The 8,570-nt window shown below is 46.7% G+C and overlaps 1 non-coding gene across 1 annotated transcript; it reads right to left on the bottom strand.

The window, feature by feature from the left end:
- Window positions 1-8,136: 8,136 nt before the first annotated feature.
- LOC115072048 lies at window positions 8,137-8,269 on the bottom strand. Its single transcript, XR_003851108.1, has one exon. It is a non-coding gene; the product is annotated as a small nucleolar RNA SNORA51 (small nucleolar RNA).
- Window positions 8,270-8,570: the final 301 nt, after the last annotated feature.

The raw sequence follows: 8,570 nt of genomic DNA, 5'->3' as shown, positions 1-8,570 counted from the left end.
CCCAGAGGAAAATTGATAGAAAACCAAATTCAGTACTAAGGCATTTCTGGAAGGTTTTAAAACCAGAAGAACAGTTTACAAAGGACATTTGAAGGATAAAAACTGTACAAGGGGTGGTGAAGAATCCCCAAGGATTAAATAAGATGCATTTCTCTTCTGATAAAGGCTATACTAGGGGTGGAAGCAGGTTTTCCCACCAAGTTCTCCCCCAGCAACCTGGTGTGCTCAATGGGAAGATGACAGAGATGGCTGCAGTCAGGAGGCAGACCCAGAGCCTGCCTGACTCAGGGAACCAACAAGTGCAGCGGGGACAGGAAAATCCCCTGCCTCCTTAACCCAGTGTAGGGTCAGGCAACTGGAGCCAACACCTGTAAGTGTATCACAAATAAAATAATACAAAGAGACTCCATGTAAAATCTCCCAAGTGTGAAATGACTCCAAAGGGATAACAAAAATGGTAAAGAGCTAACCAAATTAATGCCTCGTACCCATGCTGTGGAGATCTATGGAGAAAACAGTTAATAGGAATGGACAAAACCTTTCCATGCTGTGTGAGACCTTGTCTATGAGTGATTTAATATATAATGTTAACGTTCCTTCGAGTGTTTTACAGATGTGAAACCCATTTGAAAGATACCTGAAGAAGCAAAGGCCAGGTATAGCTGTAAGATTCTTGGGAGTTTTATGTAGATTGGGTAAGATGAGGATAGAGACTCCCAAACTATACCACTGTTAAAATCTACAGTACCAGGGGTGGGTTGCCCCCCTATGAGCTGTTGGTCAGAGAGAGATCCTTGAGGTCCTACAATTCACCAAGGCTATTGCCATTAATATTGGCTGTACACCAGAAAGGTCAGTAAGGCCATGTTGCTGAGGACACTGCATGCTGTGAGCACGGGAGAAGAAGAAGAGATGGAACTGAGACTAAGCCAAAAAAAATCTCCATGCCACTGGATGGATGATGTTCATATTGATGCGGATGGTTGGGGAAGAAAGGATCCCCTATAATTCTACTCAACGATGGACCCCACTATGGGGTCCATGCACACTGTGGACATGCCAAGCAATACCTGCAAGTGCAACAATGGCTCGACCAACACACGTACAACTGACACATTTCTAATTGGAAGGCCCTCTCCTAGGGGTGAAACACACATCTGGTGCTGTAGACCAGGCCAACACCGTGCGTTTGAGACAGGCTACAGGCCCTAGTGGAGAAGCCATCATGAGTATAGTACACCTACTGGGATATCTTCTAGGCATTTGTATTTACAGTCATGTTTGTTTAAATGTGTCTACTTCCTTCCATTTGTCTTTATAGTAGAAGAAACACCGCTGAGATAGCTCAGTGACCATGGCCTAAAGATGAGTAATGGGGAGGCCCAAGAAGCCACTCTCTTGCCATGATACAAGAGAGATCACCCTACACCTATCACCCCCTCCAAGGCTCAGGGACTTTAGAGGAAGATGGATGGGAAGATTGTAAGAGTGGAGGAAAGGGGCGGAATGTCTCCCTATTGGCTAGTTTCTCCAATGGGCGGGGACTGGCGCAGAGCTAGACTGTGAAGGGGCCGCTGGGAACCATCTTGGAATAGAAGCCACGAGCCCCTAGCATGCGTGGGTGTGGGGGATGCTCAGCCAGCCGCTCAGCAGCTGGAGGACAGAATGGACTGACTCCTGTGGACCTGGGGCTATCGCTGGCCCCGGAGGCGTGAGCGAATGCTAGCGGTGACTGTGGGCGTGGCACGGTCTGATAAGGCGGGCTCTGAGTCACCGTGCGGGGCTAGGCACTGGGTACTCATTCCTTTGTAAGTTAATAAACTCACATAAAATATATTATATGGTTTGATCAGGCAGAGACCCAGAGGGAATGCGGGCCACACCCTCATGCCTCTGCCTCCCGAGTGCTGGGACAAAGGCCTGCACCACTACACTGGGGGTAAATACAACTTTGGTGGCTTGTACATCGCATCTCACAGGATGGCTAAGAAACCTTTTTCCACTCTCCTTCTCCGTAAATGGGATTATAGGTGACTCTGGAGGTGCCTAGGATGGGAATACAATCTGACACGATAAAACCCTGGTCACAGGGGTCGTACAAGGGGGTTATGACATGTTTTACTCTAAATAGAGTTTCTTGTGAGAGTTCTAGAAGATTGAAGGGTCAGAGTCGGGACAGAGTGAAGTCATACTGGTCATACGCACTCAGGCCGTAAACATGGTTCATTGCTATTTTAATGCTCATATTTGAAAATGTCTGCACATAGAAGAAATACTATCTCCTGTCAGCAGCCTGCACAGCAAGTGTTAACTGTGTTGCAATTCTTGACTCTCAGTTGGCAGGAGGTCTCGACCAGACCAGGTTGAGGGGCTCTCCTCCCCTCTCACTTCCCGTAATTCTGTCTTTCCATCCTGCCTTGCCTCTGTGATGTCACTGTTTTCTTGGTGTTTGAACGCTGTTCAAAGTTGCCTTCCCCTTCTGCAACATTGTCAGTGGAAATTCCAGTCACAAAACGACTCTTTCGTGAAAAGGCTGAGAATTTCAAACAGCAATGGCCAAGACAACGGGAATTCCTGTGTCACTTGTGATATTTACTTGTGGGGTCCCCGGTCTGAGTTTTATTTCTTTTCAGCTGTGAAGGAAGGGTCACCAACTCAAAAGCAAGACTCCATGTGGGCTGCGATACATAGGACCTGTTCACAGGACTGAGTCTGGGGGAAACCTCTGAGCCAAGTTCAAGTCCTGGCTGGGGCTCTTGAGACCTGCTCAGAGGGGAAGGGAGATGCCGTCCTCCTCCACCTGCTTCTCTCCAGCTCTCCACCTCTGTGCAGGGTACATCTCTTCTCCCTCTGTACTCTGGCCTCCCCTCTGCTCTCGCCCTCTCTCTGCACCACCTTCAATCCCACAGTCCCTTGCTGTCACCCATCTCTAGGTCTGCCACTCAAAGGAGAGGTGTACCCTCCCACTCCACCTAGAACACTTGAGAGCAAAAGTGCTCACCACCTCAGTCAGCATGGTGGTGCACACATTTAATCCCAGCAGGCAGAGGCAGGTGGATCTCTAGGACAGCCTGGTCTACATAGTGAGCTCCAAGCCAGCTGAAGCTACAGGGAGACCCTGCTTTAAACAAAACAACCAAACAAAAACAAAAAACAAACAAAAAAATCATATTCACCCGACTCTGCCTCCCCCATCCTTAATGAGTGGAACCCATAAACCATCATGCCATCCCCATCCCCACCATCTCTCTACTCTTCCCCCTCTGTGTCCTTCAGGAGCCTTCCTAGTGCCTCTAAGGGGATGTGGACGCCTCTATCTGAGCTGTAACTGGTATTTTAGAAAGGAGAAGAAGTGTATTCCATTCATACCCCGTGGGGCCAATCAGCACTTGGTCTCCTCCCCAACCCCCAGAAACCACTGTGCCAGGCTTTTCCACAGGTATTGAGCTTTCCTGTGTGATCAGTGAATTTGCTCGCCCATGCTGAGGTCTGTCTGTGTCAGCAGCTCACATGGCCAAGGGTCCTGCTCAAGACCCCGCCTCCATACTGGGAACAAAAGTCATGTCAAAAGACCCAAGCTGGAAAGGGGGAGGGTCTTGACCCCAGTTGAGAACCCCTGCACATCTTCCTGTTTGTCCCCCCTTCTTCTTCCTGCTTTGTTGAGTCTCACTACTTAGATTCCACATGCAAGTGATGGCGTGTGCTCACACTTTTCTGTGGCTGACTTCTTCCATTTCAGTTGCCTCCACCTGGTCATTAATAGGCCTTTCCCTCTTTTTAAAGGTCAAATGGTATTCCATGGTGGCTATGAACTGCAGTTTCCTCATTTGTCTGTTCATGGACATTTAGTTTCTCCTCCCCTTCTTCCTCCTCCTCCTTCCTCCTCTCTTCCTCCTCCTTTTGTCAGATGCTTACAGGCACACTGCTGAGCATCTTATAGTCACTCTCATGCCTTCCACTGTTACTAAGAATTTCCAACTTGACCCTGTACATCAGCCACCACTGCCAGACCTTCCCATCCACATTCATGTCTTTCCTCTGGTCAGACTGAATTGTCTGTTCTACCTCTCTTCCAAGGCTCTTTTATACCTCAATCTCATCTATCTAGAGCTGCCACCTCCCCCTCCTCCCCCTCCTCTTCCCCTCCTCCTCCTCCTCCCCCTCCTCCGTCATCTTCGTCTTCGTAGCCTTCACTCATCCTAATAATACCTTATTGTGGTTTTGATTTCCATGTCTCTAATGACTGGTGGTAAGCATCTTTTCATGTGCACGTTATCAATTCATATATCTTCTTCAGAGAAATGTCTATTTAAGGCTTTTGGTCATTTTTCAAATAGGTTAGAGTTTTTGGTGTTACTGACTTTTGGAAGATCTCTACACATTTTACATACTAATCCCATATCAAATATAATTTGTAAATATTTTCTCTCACTCTGCAAATTGGTTTTTTGGAGTCTTGACAGTGTCCCTAGATGCACACAAGCTTGCAATTTACATGAAGTCCAATTGGTCTAACCCTTCACTCTGTCACCCATGTCCTTTGTACCATATCCAAGACATCAATGTCAGGTCTGTGTCATGAAGGCTCTGCCCCGTGTTGAATTTTATCACCTTGTCCTGGTTAGGTCTTTGATCTCCTGTGAACTAATGTATGTGGTGTTGGGTAAAGGGCCATATTCATTTAGAAGACAGCTGTTTCTACAGAGCCGTTTGTTGAAAAGATTGTTTTTTCACATTGATTGGCCTTGGTTGCATTGTTAAGGGGATTCTCTCTCTCTCTCTCTCTCTCTCTCTCTCTCTCTCTCTCTCTCTCCTCTCTGTCCTCTTTTCCTTTCATTCTTTCCATCTACTTCTTTTTTTCTGAGACAGGGTCTCATGTAGCTCAGACTGGTCTTAAATTCACTATATAGACAAGGCTAGCCTTGAACCTCTGATCCTTTACCTCCACCTCCCAAGTACTGGGATTATAGTTGTATACCATGGACCTGTTATGAGCATGTGATTCAGGACTTTCTTTTCTCTAACCTGTCTTAGCACCACACTGCCTCACTGTATCCTCACAAAAGACTTGAAAATAGAAAGTGTGGGTCTCCAGTATTTTTTGAGATTGTTTTAGTTGGTCAAGGTCCTTCCTATGAATTCTATGATGGTATGGAATTTCTAAACCACACTACGGTTATGCCTAAATAAAGAAATGGGCTGACTCTTAGCATTCATAAGGCCAAGAATGGATTGGAACTGTGGAGGGCCCATTCTTGTGTTTCCCAGCAAGACTTCCCTCATTCTTTTACTGAAACAGTATCTCCAGCATGGAATGGGGATGTGGAAGTCAGGACCCACCCTTATCAGATCCCTAGACCTGGGATATCACACACACAACAACAAACAGATTTCTATCAATGTTTGTAATGAGAAAAGCATGTTGTTTTCAGCACTTTAATATGTAAAGCATGAATTATCTGCATGTGTTAAGTGTACCCATGTTGTGCCATGCCCTTGGAGGTCAGAATAGGGCATTAGATTCCCCTGGAACTGGAGTTACAGATGGTTGTTAGCCACCATGTGGGTGCTGGAAACCAAACTCAGATCCTTTGCAAGAGCAGTCAGTGCTCTAACTGCTGACTCATCTCTCCAGTCCCATTTTACTCTCACAGTGCCTTGGGTGGAAGGTAAGGAAGGGTCCTGAGGGATGAGAGGAGCACAGGGCTCAGTGAGCTTGTTTACATTATTAACAGTGACTTTTTGGTTGCAAGGTTGGGTAAAAGTCTTTAGTCCAGATCAGGTCCACATTGTAAGTCATTCCTATAGTATAGTTTTGTATCTCTGATTCTGGTAGGCATTGGGGTGGACTTGCCGTCTCTTCGACAGCCTTAACATCTGAACAATGGTAATGCTTTCAACCCACCGACATAGGTTGCCTTTCTGCTTGGATATGTGTTCTTTTGTTTTTATTTTTTTCAGCAGTGTTTTGGCTTCACCCTGTAAGTTCTCTTCCTTGGTAAAGGGGCACCAACAGGTAATGGTTGTCTCTGTGGGTGAAGTTTCTATTGCTTCTTTTGCTTTTCTGTGACAAAAATTCCTGAGAGAAACAACTTATTGGAGAAAAGGTTTATTTGAGTTCACAGTTTCAGAGGGTCTCAGTCTGCCAAGGAAGGGAAAGCTTGGCAGAGTTCACAATGGCTCAAGCATGTGGTGGAGGCTCTTGGTACCACAGAAGACCAGGTATCAGGGGCCTGGCCACAACCTCCAGAGGCCCACCCGAATTGGTCTACTTCTACCAGCTAGGCCCCACCCCTAAAGACTCCACAGCCTCCCAGAATAGCTACCAGCTAGGGACCAAGCATTCCAAACATGAGCCTGCAGATCTGAACTCTTACCCACAATGCAGGTCGTGGCTAGATTGCAGGGTGCAGACCCAGCCAAGAAACCCTCAGAAGGGAAGAACCTCATTCCTCACTACCCATCCACAGCTGGCCAAACAGCTCCAGAATTTTCCTTTCTTATAGTTGATGTATTCCTCCAGCTGCACCTGATTTCCAAGTCAGATGGGGGTTGGCATGAGCCAAGACCTATTCCTGCTAACAGAGAAGCAAGCCAACAGGGCTGACTTCACTTAAAGCAGTCATGAAGGATGACAAGGTCACCCAGGTCTGTAGGCACCCAGCTTGGAACTCTACAGTTATATAACCAAAACCCAAGGGCTTGGACTTCGGCTCAGGCAATACAATTTCTGAGTATTGTTTTGGCACTTAGATTAGACTGTTCCCTGGGTGGAACAACAACCCATAAAGAAACAAGATTTAAGCAGATGGGGGTTGGCAAGATGGCTCGGCACCTACTGCCAAGCCTAAGAATCTGATTTCAATGCCCAGGACCCACACAGAGGGAGGAGAGAACTGACTCCCAGCTAATTGTCCTCTAACCTCCATACACACGCTATGGCATGTGTCCCCCCACCATGCAAAATAAATGAATAAAGCATAAAGAATTAAGTAGATGGGGGTCAAATTTTGACCGAAATTACTGATAGAGCCATTGGAAAATGAGGTTCTAGGTCTGAGTGAAAAGAGCATCTCACCACAGCTGGGCAGTGTGTCCCGCCCAGGTACAGGCCTACTGGATGCTGCAAACCATCCTATCCCCTCTCTAACACAAGAACAGAGCAAAATACTTGCTCTGTGGCAAACAAGCCGCACTTGAGGTGAAGAAGGCGGGCAGAGCCAGGCTGAAGGAGCCGAGCACAAGGCTCTACTCCTTCCTAAAAAAATGCAACAGGCCAAACACTTCCTCCTCCTTTCTGGGGTCTGGGGAGGGACTGGGATGTTGCTGTCAGGAATTTCCTTCATATGGATACAGGAAAGAAAGAAACGGTTCTTTCTGTCTTCAGGCTCAGGTTCTGTTACCCCAAATGTGCAGCATTAGAAGTGTTTGGAATGTTTGCACGCACACAATTAGATCCAAATCTGAAAGTGAAACTTGTTTATGTTTCATATGCAACTTAAACACATAACCTGAAGGTAGCTTTAGACAACTCTGTGTGTGTGTGTGTGTGTGTGTGTGTGTGTAGTGTGTGTTGCTGAATGTATGTGTGCATGTGGACACACATGCATGTGTGTGCATGTGTGAATGTGGAGGCCAGAGGTCAACGTGTTATCTTCCTCTGTCATGCTTTACCTTATTTTTAAAAATTCTATTTATTTTTATTTTACATATGTGAGTATATTACTTAAATGTATGTAAAATGCTCCTGTGTCATGCAATGCCTGTGGAAATCAGAAGAGGCCGTCGGATCTCCTGGAACTGGAGTTATGGACAGTTGTTGGCTGCCATGTGGGTGCTGGGATTCAAACCCTGGAAGAGCAGCCAGTGCCCTTAACTGCTCAGCCTTCTCTCCAACTTCTCTACCTTATTTTTTGAGATGGGGTCACTCACTTAACCTTGAGCTCACACGTTTGGCTAGACCTGCTGCGCAGCAAGCCCCTAGAGATCCTCCTGTCTCAGCCTCCCCAGTGCTAGGATTACAGGCACACAGCACCACACCCGAGTGCTGGGGGATTTGAACTCAGGTCCTTAGGCTTGCATGAAAAGCCCTTACCCACTGAGCTATCTCCCAAGCTCCCACTTAATTGTTTTTTTCCATGTCTGCCCATTCACAATACAGACCAGGCTCAGTGGCGTGGGCTGGGGTGTACATGGATCAGGTTTGCTCTGCCTCATCTTTCTAGACAATCAATGTGAAAACACAGCCTGTGGTAAGCACTAGGGGGCCAATTGTTTTTACATTTATTTATTTACTTACTTTTTTATCTAGTGTGTGTATTCATGGGGTCAGGGCGTGCAGGTGCTGAGGAGCACATGTGGAGATCAGAGGACAGCTTGTAGGAGTTATTTCATTCCTTCCACCATGAGAGTTCTGGGGATCAAACTTGTCAGGCTTGGGGACAGGTTCCTTTGCTTGCTGAGCCCTCTCCCCAGTCCCCACCCCCCAGCCCCAAAGTCATACAATTTCTACAAGTAATTGTGTGCATGAAGCAAAGTTTCAGTTTGTGAAACTTTCCACTTGTGGTGGT

The sequence above is a fragment of the Nannospalax galili genome, unplaced genomic scaffold (genome assembly GCF_000622305.1).
Source record: "Nannospalax galili isolate Female #2095 unplaced genomic scaffold, S.galili_v1.0 scaffold39, whole genome shotgun sequence".
Taxonomy (NCBI): domain Eukaryota; kingdom Metazoa; phylum Chordata; class Mammalia; order Rodentia; family Spalacidae; genus Nannospalax; species Nannospalax galili.
This window is presented reverse-complemented; position numbering and strand designations above follow the sequence as displayed.